This window comes from Mastigoproctus giganteus, chromosome 7 (assembly GCF_048544385.1).
Source record: "Mastigoproctus giganteus isolate SK-2022 chromosome 7, ASM4854438v1, whole genome shotgun sequence".
Taxonomy (NCBI): domain Eukaryota; kingdom Metazoa; phylum Arthropoda; class Arachnida; order Uropygi; family Thelyphonidae; genus Mastigoproctus; species Mastigoproctus giganteus.
This window is the reverse complement of record NC_143581.1, coordinates 225,846,764-225,860,232: the sequence shown is the minus strand read 5'-3', so window position 1 is coordinate 225,860,232 and position 13,469 is coordinate 225,846,764. Positions and strand designations below refer to the sequence as shown.

Sequence of the window (13,469 nt, the reverse complement as noted above, 5' to 3'; positions counted from 1 at the left end):
GTTGTTACTCCTCTGCAGTTTTCTTTCATGTTATACAGTTTCCGTCTCTGAGTCTTCATTCGCGTTTTGATTGGGTTACGGGTTAATTTGCTGAGATTGTATGGTTCAATGCCTAGCGAATAATTCCTGGGCATAATCAGTGAAGGCTGTGTGTGTGTGTGTACCGTGATAAAAGAAATAATTACCGAATTCCCATTGGTCCGACGTTAATAAAATTTGGAAAGGATCGATAAATCGTTCTAAAAAGCGCCTATAAAATTTCATGAGAACAGACGGATAAAGAAATAATAATAATCCGATTTCTATTGACCCGAATTTATAGAAATTTTAAATGTCCCTACAAATCTTTTTCAAAGGCCCAAACATAAAATTTCATGAAAATTTGTTCATTGGAAGTCGAGTTTTTACATGCGGACGGATGGACAGAGAGACAAATTGGAACAAAGACAATAGGCAGGTTATAAATATGTGCTAACACGCCGGAAATTAAATAATAATTGCTGGATATCGGTTCGACTTTAATTAAATTTGGAAGATCGACAAATCGTTCTAAATGAGCGAAATATAAAATTGCATTAAAATCTATTCACTGGGAATCGATTTATTACACGAGGAGGGCGGATAAAGGCATAATATGCGTCGGATTTCTATTGGTCCGATTTTAATGAAATTTGGGATTGCTTAACAAATTTTTAATAGGGCCAAATATAAAATTACAATAAATAAATATATAATAAAAAAAATAATAAACCAACCAGGACGTCTTCTCATCCTATCCTAATCTTAAAATATATACCTATAATTGTGACAGCTGTTTTCAAAACGAAATACAGTACATATATATATAAAAAAAAAATTTTTTTCTGTTTATACTCCGGCACGACAACCAAGTCAGTAGAGTTTACAATAAATCGTCAATACAAATATTTATCGTATTTAGTAGTCACGGGCTCGAACCCCGGCCCACTCAAGGAACGCGTGCGATGCACTCTCGCTCCTGACCACTGGGCTACGTCAGGCCTAAAACTCAAAAACTAAATCGTGGCGGACATGCTACAAACTAGCTTTCGAATGGCTGTGCAAACATTCTGTACATACAAGTACGCAGTACATTCATACATTCATTCATACAGTACATTCGTACGCAGTACTACGGGTGCTTACACGTAGAACGCAGGTGACCGCTTACTTGGAACCAGCAGCGATACGCAGCTAAAGCTTCTCACTGGGTATGAACACATAGAAAGCAGTGACCGGTGCAACTTCTCACTGGGGTAGGTTTTACGGGCGCTACTGTATTGCGGAACGTTAATCCCTTTAGCTCTCAGGTAAAACTGCTACCGTAAAATTTTCGATTATCTCTTCCTGCAATTCAGTGGGTGTGCCGTAATTTTCAGGTGAAAACTTATCAAAAGATAAATAATTAGGGGAAAAGAGAGGGAGTGGGTTGTTTACTAATGCCCATTGCAGGACATTCGATTAAATATTCGTTGGAATGAGCGCTGAAATAATTGAAAGAGAAAGGGAATAATGTTGCTGCAGGGGAAGAATTAAAAATTTATCGAAGGGAAAAAAAACCGCTAAAGTTGCGAAGTGTTCAGAAGTTACTACACATAAATACGCGTTATGTATTAATAACAGTTGAGGAGAATGAAAAAAAAAAAAAAACTGGAAAGATGAGAGGAGGTAGCATAGCTAAAAATCGAAAAATGGATAATTTTATTCTCTTCCCTCACTGTTGGTTTGATCATTATGTATAATTTCACAATTTTCGCTCTTCTGTCTTGCCATGCCATTTTTTATCATTATTCTCATTTAAGTTTATATCTCAAGCGTCATGTAGAGGAAAATGCTTTTTGCTGCCTCTGATGTATGTTTTACCCTTTTTTATGTAAGATACAGTTTCTAATTATTTCAAACATTATTCAATTATAAGTATATATAAATAAATTGAAATTAAATGTATATTTATTTTCTTGCCTAATTATCATCTTTTTCTCTGAAAAATTCCTAAAAATTCATAATTTGGTCATATAATCTAATATCATCGATTTTCGATTATACAGTCCACACAAAATATTTATAAAAAAAACTAAAAAAAAAACCCAGCGTAATACAAATATTAACCAGGTTATATACTTCTGTACCTCATACCATATATATTTAATATAAAATAGATTTCATATATATAAATATGAATATGAGTTAAGTTGATAGTGGTAAGAGTTTTTAAAGGTAAAATATGATATACTAGCTTATCAGACAAACCATGAACCATGGCGGGTACCCAATGTCCTAGATGGCATTAATTGGTTATGTGACTACTTAATATTTATTATAATATTTATATTTATTATAACATTTAATATTTGCATCTTCATACTTGGAAATTTCATATATATATATATCAAAGTATTAAAGATATTTTACTGGATTTATACGTTATATATATATATATATATATATATATATATATATATATATATATATATATATATATATATATACACACACACATATATATATATAAATAAATAAATTTTCTGTTTATACTGCGGGACGACCGAACAGTCAGGAGTTTACAAGGTACACAGAATACAAGAAACAGCATATTTCCTTCCAACATTTCTCCACAGCATTCCTGTTCGAATGTAGTTTTTCAGTTTTATCCCATACTGGTCGTCGAAGATAAACTTTGGAAAAAAGAGCTTCAATGTCCACGTTGCAATGAATGTGTGGCGTCGACAACCAGCGAGCTTAAATAAAAATTCATTTAAGCAAGCAGGTGGATCAGCACAACCAGCACTAACCAATTCCGATACGTTTTTGCAGACCCCCACTGTCTCGCGTGACTTGGTGGGCAGGGGGATGAATCGCATTTTCCATTAACGGATTAAATTTCGATGATTATCAGTGATTTTTAGGTATAGCTTAGTAATGAAAATCATGCAAGATACATTTTTCATATTAATTAATTTTCATTTAATGTTAACTGCAGAAGGAAAACCGAGATGAATTAGAAGGGAGGAAATATGAACCGACGGGTGTTATCAGTTACTGTCTTCATTTAAAATATAATGCATATTTTACGCACCGTGCAGGCTGCAATTTGTTGTACAAAGCAAAACAATAAGAAACTTTTTTAAAAAAAGTTTCTTATTGTTTTCAATGATAATAAAATTTAATGTGATGTTTTTAGAAACAATAACTATAAATCTAGAAACTGAAGTAATGAAAAGTTCAATTTAGATATTCCAAAACTATTTCTTCGTTGTCATAACGATTATTTATTTAATTTTTTTTTCAAGATTGAAAACAATAAGGAACTGATGGGCATACCCAATGTCTGTACATTACAGTAGGCAAAATTTTGAATATCATAATTTATGTAACGAATTGGAAGTTTCTAAATATTTAGAACGAATAGAGAAACGCTGTTTCCATTTCGAATAATAAAAACACTGACTGACCGACTATTTCTACATACGGTATTTATTAGCACTTTACAAATAAATATAAGAAGAAAAGAAAGAACTGTTGGTACTTTGAGAAAATAAAAAAATATAATGGTATTTTTTTATTATTTTATATATTTTTTCAGCATTTCTCCATGGTATTTAATGCAGTTTGACACTTTTATCCCATATCGCACGTTTAACATAAATCCATAAAAGTCAGTCTGAAATCAAAATTTCAGTATCCATATTTAAAACTTTTGGATTACAAGTTTTTTCTACAGCAACAGCAGTTCTAAAAATTGCCTGAAGGCCAGATTAATATCAGAGGTGTGAACAACGCGTACCCAGTTGAGTGACATCTGTACTTCCCTGAGACCAGTAAGCTTAAATTGTTAAGGTAAGCTGGGAGATTAAAACAAGAAGCGATGCCGCTGTCCACACGCTCTTATTGTATGCACTCCCATTGACTTACATTGTTCATTTAGGCTGCTGTTTCCAAGTAAGCGGTCACCTGCGTTCTACGTGTAAGCACCCTATGGGTGCTTAATCGTTTAAATACGCTGTATTTAAACGATTTGCGTTGCGGCCGTAAGGTTTCGTGGGGCGTTGAATTTGACCTTGGTGTGCACGCATGACAAGTGGGAACCGGCTTGACCACTTCACTCGTGTCACAGCTGACTTATGGCAAAATATCGCAATTGGAACAGCGTGCTAACATCGAGTTTTTCTTTAAACTTGGGAAAAGTGCTATAGAAACGCTGTAAGCATTACAGAAATTTTATAGAGATGATGGTTTGAAGCAGTTTACTAGCGCTTTAATGGTTTAAAAACGGGCAGGAAACACTGGAAATTGAACCTCGCAGTGGATGCTTTTCGAAGTGATGAAAATGTCACGAAAGTGAAGGAACTCGTGAGAAATGATAGGCGAATAAGTTGTTGAGATTGCTCATGGAGTCGGACGGTCTATAGATTCAGTACACGACCCTGATGCAAGGTTTAGGGATGTGTAGCCTGTGTGCAGTTTGTTCCACGCTTGCTGTTGGGCGATCACATGGATTGCAGGAAAGCCACTGCAGACGACTTATTCAGAAAATCTATGCAGGATCCGAGCTTCCTAAGAAAATGGTTACTGGGGATAAGAATTGGTTGTTCTTGTACGACCTCAAAACCAAGGTGAAATCATCCAAACGGCACACAAAAATGTCCCCACGGCCCAAGAGGTCTCGTGCAACAAAATCCAACGTAAAAAGTGATGCTGATCGTTTTTTTTTTTTTCGACGATGAACCCATAGTGCACCACGAATTTGTGACTAGGAGAGGGAAGCATTATTGCTGTTTACTACGCTGAGTTTTTGACAAGTTTGCTAAGGATGTGAGGTGAAGACGGCATCAAATATGAAAGTACGTCTGGTTCCTTCACCATGACAATGCGCCTAGTCACACAACGACGACAGTTTACCAGTCCTTGGAGGCGAAAAAAAAAAAAAAAAAAATAATAAAAATAAAATAAAATAAATAACGTACTGTCATGCAGCCTCCCTATACTCCCCCGACTTTGCACCGTTTGAGCTCTGGCTATTCTCTAAACTGAAAATTAGGTTGGGGGAGGGGGGAGAGGCCTGTCCTTTCCCTACAGTGGATGACATCAAACAGCGAAGCAGCCCTATGTGCGTTATTTATATATATGTACAGAATATATCAATCTTGAACTACGTATTTCTATTGTAACAATTCAGATAACATTTTTTTTTTTTGGGATATCTCTGTAATTAATTTCAACTATTTATTTGTTTCGTTAGAACCAGTAAGATTAACACAGTATTTATTATATATTATTACGCTCCCAGCCATCTTAGCAACAAGAATAAATATCAGTTATCAAGCCGATGATAAAGATACTCCCATTACGAAACACGGGCTTAAAATATATATAACACATCTGTCGGCGTTCAGGAGCAAGGTACTTTAGAAAGTCTCTTCAGCTGTATTGAGATCATATAACAGCAGCATGGGGACACACAGATAAAATAACTAGTTCAGGAATGCCGAAAACTCACTCTGATATTGAACGTTGCAGGTAATAAAGGCTCGAGTTGAAGGTGGAAAGGTCACGTTATTGGAACAGTTAGAAAGAGGGCAGCGAAGATTCTGGATGAAGAGTCATCTAAACTGGGACAACACAGATGAACAAATTAAAACACGCGGGTCGTCCCAAAAGGTTACATTTTAATTATTACTGAATTAAAATTTTCAGATGGGTGACAGGCGATGAACACGAACTCAATTCTAGGTTAGTAAAGAAACAGCCTGGCAGAGTTCATTACCGCGTATTGTATTTCTCTTTCATCTATTTAATGCCCCAAACAATTGAGGTGATTGAGGACGAAGGACGTCATTGAGGTCACAAAGCGCAAGTAGACCTTTTACTTACAGCAAGAATAATAGTATCATCATTTGCTTATTCAATAGAATTTTAGAGTCGAACTACATTTTCCAACTAAGTCAGTTCTCTTTAATACTATGTAATCAAGTCATTCGTAGTACGATCAGTTCCTCTGTCCCAAAATGCTACATATCGAATGATTTAAGGAACTTCAGGAGAGTGTTAGCAATCAGTAATAAGTGATTAAAAAATCTCATAAAAATGAGTCCCGAAAATGCAGGGTGATTTTTTTTTTTATTCATTATACTATTTTTTTTTTCCCTTTGCTTTTTTCTGAAGGTTCAAATTTTTTGTACCAACATCATTACTCTGTAAAGAAAGGTTTGGAGATTTGGTTGGCAACTTCAAATGTTGTCCTGGAGTTGCTGGATAAAATTTTTATAAACAGGGTGGTTTCTCACCATCACCATAAGGTATATGGCACGGTAGTGGAGTGGCCTCCAATATCACCTGAATTCAAACCTCCTGATTTTTATCTCTGCAGTTTGAATCCCTACTTAGAACTACTAAAGGTGAAAATAACAGGACTAGCAGAAACTTGGTGTAAGTCGACATGGTGGAGGGGTTGTGCTTCATATCGAAAGCATTCACAGATTTGAAACTTATGGATGCCAGCATAGAATCTGTGCAGTATGAGTTAGTTGGAAGCAAAGGAAAAATGAAAGTGGGGTACGTTACAGAATAGAAGATTGAAAGAATATGACAAGGGCTTCTATGTGCAGATGGAACTGCAAGTGTGAATGCCTTCTTATTGGCAATTTCAATTTGCACCTTGCTGATTGCAACAAGTAGGAAGGGGAAACTCACCATGCGTGAATACAAAGAAAAGAGAAAATCAGATCAGTAGATGTAATGGATACCGGAAAGTTGGAGATAACCCAGCTGATGAAATGAACAGGTACTTTGCATCATTTTTAAAAATAAAAGCCCTTAGTGCAGAAGAGACGTGAGGAAAGTTGAGCTATACGTTATCAGCGAAACTGAAGTTATAGAAGATTCTGGTTAGCTATTTTGAAAGTCACTCACAGCTGGAAGTAGGAAATAATTTTGACATTGCATATTTGGACTTTATGCAACTCTCGTAATACAGTATATACAGGGTGGTCCATAAGGAAACATGTCTGTCTGATTGTTGTAAATAACAACACAATTTTAAATATATATTTTAATTAAAGCTAGTGCAATAGAAAGGGCATAAATAAACTTAAAAATTACAACATCTCTTCAATATGGCCGCCATTTTTTTTTCTAGAAAATTAGTCTTTTTGGGCACAGAGCATCCCTCAGAAATTTTCTCAAAATCTTTAATTGTTAAAGAGCTTTAACAAAAATTAATCACAGGGTGTTAAATACGAAGAGCGCGGTGGCTATTTAATGAAATTAAATAATAATAATAATAAAAAAAAAAAAGCAATGCTAAAAATTGATTTTGGACTGCATGAATGGAATGATTTGTCTTTTAGGACCCAGATCGCCTTTTCCTGTCTGGTTCCCCCAAAGAAAAAAAGGCCCGAGAACATCTCTTGACCAAATTTCGTCCAAGACAGGAACGTTTAAATCCTTGCTAAAGAATAAATGGCAATTTTTAAAGAGCGTAATAAACAGTTATGACGATTAACAGTTCTATTTAGTTTAAATTTGGCTTCTTCAGTCCATAAAACATTGTCAACGATAGCCATCGATACGATGGCTATCGATAAACAACGATAAACATCATTCATAGCCAAAAACCGTTGAACAAATTCCAATCTTCTATCTGGGTTGTGCTCATTCAAATTTTGTAGTAGCATTGGATGATAAACCTTGTACTGTACTTAATTTCCTTTATGATATAATTTTATTTAATCTTGTTTTAGGTATTTTAAGTACTAAACTTCGCTTTCCTTCAAATGTTTCGATATCCTCTTTCCCCATCTCTTACAAGTTATAACTTGTAGTAGAGAAAATCATCGAGAACTGTTCCCAACTATCAAATACATATTCCCTGGACACATTTTGGTTTCTATATAACAAATGAATGTGGAGACAAGCCCTTTACAAATTATCAAAGAAATCCATTTACACACCATACTATTGTCATTTTGGTGAAAAGCCCCGAAGGAACGGAAACAGGCGTCCATCAGCGAAATATGAGAACGGTGCTTGGTAGGAAACAATCAGTTCCGCCAATAACGTCACCACCATCCCCATTACCTTAATCTGATCTGTGATAACCTGTCCCTGACTGCAGCAATAAGATAAGAACAAACATGTCAATGGTGCTGCCTACCAAGGGGTACTGAACGTAAGCATTGGAAACATTTACTCGCAAGGGTTATATGCTGGAATTCTCAACCAAACACCGATACAGGAGATCGTCTTTCAAGAGAGACGCTATCAGTGTGTCTGCATGTTATGCTGATACGAACACAGCATAACTTTTGCACTTAATTCCCGGGGTGGGATGCGATCCTGATGAAGAAAGAATTCAACCATTATGCACTTTGAAAAGTTTTTTCTTTGCGCAATCGTGGCAGCCTTTGCTGTGCGAATAAGGTGGCTTTTATGGACACAGCTTCAGTTGGCAGGCGCGTGCTAACGAATCCAATTAAAGCGGTAGTGAGGCATGACAGCAAAGAACACGGAAGTACGATCAATGGTATATGAAAAGATATTTTCTTTTATTGGCAGTAACAGGAATACGACCACACTTACCTGTTGACGTAAGCCGCTGTCGAGGTTTCTTGCAACTACTCCACTGCTCATTACATTCCCAAATAAGAAAGGTTGCTCAAACACTAATGACATCAATCGAAGAAAGGGTACCCTTTTTTAACATCATCGATTAGTTCAGTCCGCCATCGATATTCGCACCCGTGAAGCGTTCCTGACGTTCACACACTAATGAGCATGACTAGCCCTGACAATGAGAAGGGATGGAGTCGGAGTTAAATGAATATTCCATTCAGATTCGTGACAATACATAACAACGCTACATATCGGTAAACAACCAGAGCGTTACCTGCCTTCCACAGGCGTACTGACAACCTTCGCCTCTAGGTATTCAACGCGGTATCCTGTATGTTCGGATCTGCGGACGAAAGGTTTCTGTGTGTGTGTGTGTGTGTGTGAGTGCGATTTACAGAGCATGACATCGACAACTCCCATCGGGACATGGCCACCACTTCGCACTTTACACAGGTGTTATTATCTGCCGCACAGACACTTCTGCCCAAACAGGATATCTACCTGGAGGTGAGGGGTTGTACTTCCTGTCCAAATAAACCCGATTTTGGAACTTCTAAATTAGAATATGGCATTATGCCACTATACATTTATTATTAAAGGTATTGGCTACATGCCAAAATGAAACAGCACGTTAATTAGCTCCATTTTGAATTAGACAAATCAAACCCGCCATTAAAAAAAAAAAAGTCATGGGGGGGGATATAAATACAGTACTCGAAGTTTGTATCTCGAATGAGATATAAGTTTGCACTGTTTTATTTAATTTTAACAAGTAGTAATTTTTTTTTTTTTTAATATAGTGGTTCAAGTTCACCTGACTATTAATCAAAACACTTGTTTTAAAATTACCTTTCAAATGAATATTGATTTAAAATGACCACTGATCATAAAGTATGCATGTAAATAAAAAATGTGAAACAATTCTAAAATAAAGATCACAGACGATTCACAAAAAGACTACTTACCTATACCATTTTTTCTAAAGCCGGTTATACATTATACAAACGGACGTGGAAGGTCAGAAAATTGTCTTTAAATTATTCAAAGCTAACAGGTAAAAGAGCACAACAATAAACCTTATATTTGCTCTTTGTGACGATTGCAAATTCACAAGTTCTTTAGAACAGAACGGTAAATCCAACATGCTGACCGCTTCTACCATCGGATTTGACTTTGTTAGTTTCCTACTGAGTATTTCGCCACAACTTTGGGACTCCTGTTTACGTCCTCTATGACGTACTTCCTCTTTCGCAAACGATTGTACGTTGTCGTAAGGAACAACAGATAAATTTGCGACGAATTCAGTTATAGTGGGAGATAAGAGTGACAAAACTACCATCTATCCAGGTCCATCTCCACTACGGTAGGGCAGAAGTTTGAGAGGGTCCAAAATTTGTCGTTTCGCCTCTGCAGAAAGATGTATTCCACCGCTTTAATAGTGTTACTAATGTAGCGCTACACTACTGGCCAAAAAATTAGAAGCCTATTGCAATTGGCCTCAACAGATAATTAAACGTGCGGTACGCAAATATAAGTTGTCACATTGTATAAATAAATAAATAAATTTTCTGTTTATACTTCTGGACGACCAAACGGTCAGAGGAGTTCACAAGATAGACATAATAAAAGAAACAGCACCGTATTGAGCAGTCACGGGCACTCAAGGCACGTGTACTTATGCACCCGCGTGCCTGACCACTAGGCTACGGTATGATAAAAAGTTCCTTGGCACTAGATAAATATTTTACATTTTCTTGGGACTTTTTGGTCTATCCAGTTATGGGGGAGGCAGGTGATCGTTCCGATTTTCAGAAAGGTGTTATTGTTGGAGAACGTTTAGCAGAAGCCACAATTGAGAAAACAAAGGAAATCACTGGTTTGTCAAAAGCAACTCTCAAAGAAATGTGGCAGAAAGTCAGTACTCCAAAAATGAGACAGCAGGAATGTAAAGCCAATTGTGCGTCAGAATAGGTCAGTGTACAGCAAATGACTGAAAAAAATTCAATTTAGGCAAAGAAAGACCTATTTCCAACCGAACTATGCGGAGGGAGTTGAAGAATCTGGAATTTGGTAGTTATGTGTGCGTGACTATACGAAGCCACTTCTGCAAAAAAATCGAAAGATTCTACTGCAGTGGTACTGCCAACCCCAAGATTGGACTGTGGAAAAAGATCATGTGGTCTGAGGAGTCTCGATTTACACTTTTTGTACTAATTGTAGGGTGAACTTCATGCAACTAGACTATCTCATGTCGACCATTCAAGCGGCTGAAGGTGGTATCATGTATGGATCATGTTCTGTTGGTACGGACTGGATATTACCATACCACTAGAAGGTCGCGTTATCTCAAATAAATATTTGCTGTCGTATCGAAACAAACCATTGTTACCCGGAAAACTGTATGTGAGTGGTTTGAGGACATTCCCAAGCTTTCATTCATCTACTCTGGCCACCTAATTCTCCAGATCTGATCCAATTGAGAATGTCTGGGACATGTTGGAATGGGCAATCGGCTTTGCAGTTCTCCACTAAGCGAATGCAGCAACTGACAAATATCCTGATGGAAGAATGGTCAAATGGGAATTAGACTCTTTCCCAGCCACCCAATGGAATCCACGCCACGACATGTATAGGCTGTAATGCAGGCAAAATATGCCCTTACCAGATAGATAGTGAATAAAGTTTTCTAATTTTTTGGCCAGTTAGTATGTTTCATGTAATGTAGAGTCCCACTGGAAAACACACGTTTAATTAAACATGCCACATTAACGGTGAAGTATAGTCCCAAAATTATTGGAATTGAAATGTCAAATAGTTACAAAAATTTCTTAAAATAAATTGACTTATTTTCCTCACTGCAGAACAATGTGGCGCTTTTCATTCCCACTACAGCAAAGTACACTGGCTTCGCAACCATTTTCCCAGCCGAAAAATCACGGAGGCAATCACGCTAGATGTTTTATTTTTCATCCGGCGGGAGCCTGTGACTGCAGATACCTGTAAGGGCCTGTCAGGAAAAATGTGTGCGAGGAAAATGGTTAAGGACCTCTGAGAAGACCAAATTTCATCTAAACACCTTTCATGCAGATCGGCACCGTTATATGCTTACGGATGAAAGGATACGATCCAGCTAATCCCCCCCTGTTACCGCACAGGGCCTAACAACAGCAGCGAAGCGTTCTTCCATATAAGCAGAAGGGGATAAAAAAAAAAAAACTTCCTCTAATCATCAACAGATGTAAAGATTAATCAAGGATTTTACTGGCTACTTTTTAACTTTGTAATTAATAAACCACAGTGAGGAAATAGATCTTTTACAATAGTGTATATGAAAGGAGGTGCCATTTCTCAGACTAATGTCTTTGTACACGGAAATATATTAATTTATACCAGATCGGTTGTAAATCATCTGCCTCTTTTTGCTAATTAACCAATCCATTAATGGAGAGTTTCGACCTATGGTGTAAACAACTAAGTTGCATGGGTCTGGCTTTCCTTGAGGATTTCGATCGAACTTTTCCGATAAAAAGCTTTCAGTGCTAAGAACTGTGTTAGTTGTCTGACGGCACCAGTGGTTTCCCCCATCTCCGCTGCTAAGAACTATGAGATAGGCACTGCAGACCACTTAGTAAACTATTTGCCATTGTAAAATCAGATGTTCTGCAATTAGCTTAGTCGGAGTTTAAGCCGGATCACCCACCGGTAGCTTAAATTCAATGAAACAAAAAAGTCCTCGAAATAAGCCTGCATAAACTTGAGCTGTTATTCTTCCGAACTGGCACTTAGAATATCGCCAACATCCATGAATAGGCATTGGCTCATTTCATTAGAGTTGAACTTCATGGCTCAACTCCAAACTCAATGCGATCATTGTTATTTATTTCTTAGTTTTTTTCTAAAGCACTGGTTCCTAAACATTCGTCACTGTAGTTACATTTAAGAGTTGAAGGACACTATATTCGCGGAGGACATCTAAAGAGTGATCGAGTTTGAATTATCTCTTAAATACCATTCATGAAAATCTGGTGTGTACTGATAAAACTGATTGTTTTTTCGTCCAAATGAGAAACGTTTGGGTTCGTGGTGAAGGGTCTCGAGCATCAATGGGAACTCAACTTACATACATAACGTACCTACAAAACCTAATTTTCTTCAACACTTGCACTGGGAAGAGAGGTGGTGCCCCACTTTAAAAATTCCAAATAATAAACTTTAAAACTGACCTCAACACCTGACTGACTGAGAAGACTGCTGAGTCAGCAATCTCCTTTGCAACATCACAGGTACACACAAAGAAAGGAAAATTATCACTTCTGCCATAGGTCATATTCGCATCTTCAGGATGACGTCGCGTATTCCCTCCAGTTGCAGGCAGTATTTCACCAATTCTCTGGTGTGCATCGTTTCGTACATAAAAATAAATAAAAATATGCTTATACTTCGTGACGACTATGTATGTCCACAGGAGTAAACCAGCTACAATCCCACAGAAATTCACAGGTTGATCAAGATGCGTCTTGTAGAGAACGTTCCTTTTTTTTATATACAGGAAGATGTCGTGTGTGGCATGAATTAAAGTGCAAAACGGACATCCCGGATATCCGTCTGATTTAATAATGTTCGTTAATCAGGACTGCAAGATAGATATGAATAATTTTGATTCCATTCTGCCAACGGGAAGTTGCCAGAGAAAGAAAAAAAAGAAAAAAATGATAGAGCTATTAAAGTATCTATGAATGCTGCACATCCCATTCGAAGATCAAGCGGGGGGGGGGGGGGGGGTTGTTCTACAGAAACCGCCGACACGGCGGTCATGGCTGTACACGTCACTTCATACTTCG

The 13,469-nt window shown here is 37.2% G+C and overlaps 1 protein-coding gene across 4 annotated transcripts in view; it reads right to left on the bottom strand.

Annotated features, from left to right (window-relative positions):
- LOC150083733 (uncharacterized) overlaps positions 1 to 13,469 on the bottom strand; it is a 126,070-nt gene that overhangs the window by 52,617 nt on the left and 59,984 nt on the right. The window contains exon 1 of one of the 4 annotated variants that reach the window (XM_090377452.1): positions 9,594 to 9,659. The exons of 2 other annotated variants lie outside the window; for them this stretch is intronic. The gene's annotated coding sequence lies outside the window, so the exon portion shown is untranslated. Of the gene's footprint in view, positions 1 to 8,595; positions 8,911 to 9,593; positions 9,660 to 13,469 lie in introns of those variants that run through there. One more of the 4 variants, XM_090377450.1, reaches the window with a different exon arrangement.